Source organism: Octopus bimaculoides, chromosome 20 (genome assembly GCF_001194135.2).
Source record: "Octopus bimaculoides isolate UCB-OBI-ISO-001 chromosome 20, ASM119413v2, whole genome shotgun sequence".
Lineage (NCBI taxonomy): Eukaryota > Metazoa > Mollusca > Cephalopoda > Octopoda > Octopodidae > Octopus > Octopus bimaculoides.
This window is the reverse complement of record NC_069000.1, coordinates 30,236,636-30,240,976: the sequence shown is the minus strand read 5'-3', so window position 1 is coordinate 30,240,976 and position 4,341 is coordinate 30,236,636.

Sequence of the window (4,341 nt, the reverse complement as noted above, 5' to 3'; positions counted from 1 at the left end):
GCCACCGCCGCCGCCATAAAAAACCACCACCAGCAACACCACTGACAACCCCCACCAACATCAAATGCTACTACCGCCATTACATTTATCAACTACCCAACACCACAAAACTTCGGAACCTCAATACCATACTATTTTTCTTTCCCTTCTCATCCTTCTATCCCCCCACCTGCTCCTCTCCTTCCTTTCCTCTAGTCCCTTCCTCCTACTCTTCTCACTCCCATCCTCTTCTGTCTTCCTCTCCCCTATCCCCGTTCACTATATACGCTATATTCACTATATATGCCGTATCTCCTCTCTTACACACCGCCAAGGGAAACAGCAAAATCGCAGTTTTTGGCAAAGTTTCATTCTCTCTTAAAAACAGGCGAGGAATAATAATAATAATAATAATAATAATAATAATAATAATAATAATAATAATAATAATAATAATGACAATGATAATAATAATAATAAAAAAACATAGCAACAAACAAATAAAAAAGACACAAACAAGACGACGATCAAACACAACTTACAAATACCTCATTCAAAACAACAACAACAACAACAACAATAATACGAATACAACAACAAAAATCAAACATATGAGAAGAAAAGCAACAACAAATTCTACTCTAAACCACTTTAAAATCAAACAAATACAACGGCAAAAATATTACAAACGCAAACACTACAACACAAAACAAGGAATTAATTCACAGCTTGTTTCCTGTAAAATCAGTCTCTCATCTGATTTTGTTTGCCGTTTGAAGCTTCTGTCGGATATCCGTTCCAGTAGATATTGGTTCTGGTATTTAACAGCAATCATCATGATCATCGTCATCATCATCATCCTCCTCCTTCTTCTTCTTCTTCTTCTTCTTCTTCTTCTTCTTCTTCTACATACATACATACATACATACACGCATACATACATACATACATACATACATACATACATACATACATACATACATACATACATACATATATATATATGTATACATACATATATACACAAATAATTACACACATACATAGCATATGTATGTATGTGCGTATGCATGCACACATACATGCACACATGCCCTTCTTTGAGTCCTCAACTCTCAGATAAAGTTGTAGGGTGCCGTTGTGGCATACAGCGTGCTTTGGGCATATTTAGATCTGGTAGAGCCAATCCTTCTGAAGATCTTTGCAAAGCCGATTTCTTCCCGAATCCAGAGAATCGGGGAGACAGAAAGCAGGATAACCACAGTATTTGACTGGTACTTATTTTATTGACCCGGAAAAAAAAAAAAAGGCAAAGTCGACCTTGGCAGAATTTGAACTCACAACGTAAAGAAAAACGAAATGCTCCTAAACATTTTGCCTAGCACGGTAATGATTCTGCTAGCTCGCTGCCTTCAGCATATTTGATATATTGATGTATGTTTAAGCATGTTCTTGAATAAGTTTGTATTCTCAACAAACTCTACGATAATTTTGTTTCCCCATGATTCTGTATAAAACAGTGCTATGATGTGGCCTATTTTCCCACAAAAGACATAATCTTCCATCTTGACAACTACTGTCCTATCTCCCCCATTCCCCCAAAACTAAGGGTTAATAGAAGGAGTTGTATATAATCCCGTGCCTCATCTCTCTCTCAGTTTATCTTCCAGAGCAACTTGTTTCTTCTATGAACCCTCGTTTCTCCACAGATCATAGCATTTTACTCCTCACATCCTTAAGCGTTCTGTATACAAGCGTCATTCGCATTCTCATGGAACGCCTCATCCCAGACCTGCACAACCTCCAAGAACAAATACAAAGAACAACATCCTTGGAAGGGGACATAGCAATCTGGAGTTTTAGACGACATAAACACACAGTGACTATACACGCCAATGAAACACTTTTGTGCTTTTCGATCATGACTAAAATACAACTGAAACCTGCAAAGCCTCAGTAAATCATGGACCTCACAATCTCTGATGATCTCATATGGTGAACTCACACATACGACATATGGAAAACTGTATAATAAAATCACTCTCATCGGCCAGGTGCCTTCACTGCTTCCTGTGGTCAGCCAAGAACCTTTTTTCCTCTTTGTGCTGTGCTGCAAGCATACAATTAAGCATGTTATTGTTTCCAGTGCATTTTTGTCGCTGTCAGTCCCCAAACGTCGTTGGCGGTCTTTTGCTCTCTTTCCTTCCATACTTCCTGTAACGATGGTCTTAAGCAATGACTTGTGGCGCATTGTGTGTTCCAAATGTATCAGCTTCTCGAACTTGATGCTTGCTTACAGCTGTCTTTGGACTTTTAGCTTTCCTAGTGCTTTCCAGTTCATCCTGTCGAATCTGGGGAAGCTCGTGTCTCAAAGGCTTCTATCTTTTTCTCCAAAGCTGTATGCATTATCCAAGTCTCTGTCTTGTAGAGGACAATTGGTATGATACAGAAGTCAACTAACCTCAGTGCTTCGCTACATGTTATGCCGCGCTAAATTAACCATTAAGTAAAATAAGCACGTGTTTAGGGCATCAAAGGGCGGAGGTCACCACAGAAGGAGTAAAAGGTTTACAGCACAAAAGAAATCTCTTTAAGCTTGCTAAAATAATATTCTAAGTAGTTTATATGATCGGTAAAATAATCTTAAAGTGTTCATGGTGTCACAGTAAGGATCTGATCAAAGACTAAAAAAAGATAAGAGGAATCTTTTCAAATATAAATAAAGTCGAAATATACAAAAATAAACATTATTTTCCATCTTTCTTTTAGTTTTGTTTCATTTTAAGAAATAAAAATTTATTTTATGGCTTATTATTGTATATATTTTTAATTACATATAGGAACACCAGCATTGTTCATATGCTTAGGTCCTCAAGGGTCATAATCCGGCCTTGATGTTATATCTTTTGTTTCTTTAGAAGCGAAGATCTTTAATTTCATATAAATGTTGATTAATTCTTATTTATTCTTCTTGACAGCTTCTTGATTTATTTTTCGTTTTTCGTCTGCTCAGGCTTCTGTCCATCTATCTTTATGTTTACTGCCATTTATTCTCTCTTAATAATAACCATTGTGTTTATGCATTAATATTTAGGTCCTTCTTGTAACTTCCTTCTTTACAGCATCAACAGCTTCTTGTAATTTCTCATTGTTGCCTGTAAATAACGCTCTATTATCAGTATCTCTTATATTGCTTGAATAGATATGAAATAGGTATGGGGGTAGCACACATCCTTGTCTTGTACCTCTTTTGATCTTTTCTGACAATAGTTGGTCTATTTTGATGGCTGCTTTCGGTCCCAATATAACCGATTCGACAACAGCATCAAACTGTGCAAAACATAACAGGGGCAGACATCTTTTTCGGATCATAACCTTGTAAGCGCAAAAGTGAGCATAAAAGCTGAAAAAGTTCCCACACAGGAAACCGAAACAAGGTAGGCTTATGATATTGCTTTCAAATTTTGGTACAAGGCCAGCAATTTTGGGGGAGGGAATAAGTCGATTTCATCGACTCCAGTGCTCGTACTTACTTTATCGACCCCGAAAGGACGAAAGGCAAAGTCGACCTCAGCAGAATTAGAACTCAGAACGTAAAAACGAACGAGATACCGCTAAGCATTTTGCTCGGCGTGTTAAAGATTCTGCCAGCTTGCCACCCTAAGGAAAGCTTATTAGCTGATGTGAGACGGGAATACAACGTTGAAGTGAACAGTAAATGTTCAGGAATGAAGGCTGAACAATATTAAGAAACACCCAATGGGAAAACTTGATAGAAAATGGGAAATCCTCAGAGACAGCGTGACGTATGGGGTGAGTAGCTTGCCAAGGGAAAAGTAAGAGAAAGATCAAGCGGGAATGACTGAAGAAATTCTCCAATTGATATCAGAATGGAAAAGAACACTGACACCCAAGAAATATAGTGATAATCATATCTTTTATTGTTGCAATCATTTTGACTGCGGCCATGCTGGGGAACCTCCTCGAAGGCCTTTACTAGTCTAACAAATCGACCCCAGGACTTATTTTTTAAAGCCTTGTACTTATCTATCGGTCTCTTTTGCAGAACCGCTAAGTTACAGAAGCGTAAACACACCAGCACAAACTGTCAAGCGGTGGTCAGGGACAAACATAGACACAAAAACACAATACATAGATATATGCAGATCCATGCATACATACATGCATGCATACACACACACACACACACGTTAGGCTTCTTTCAGTTTCCATCTACAAAATCTACTCACAAGTCATTGGTTGGCCGAAGGGACCACGCCGAGGGATTGAACATAGAGTCATGTGCTTTGGAAATAAGCCTCTTACCACACAGCCACGCCTGCACCTATATATATATATATA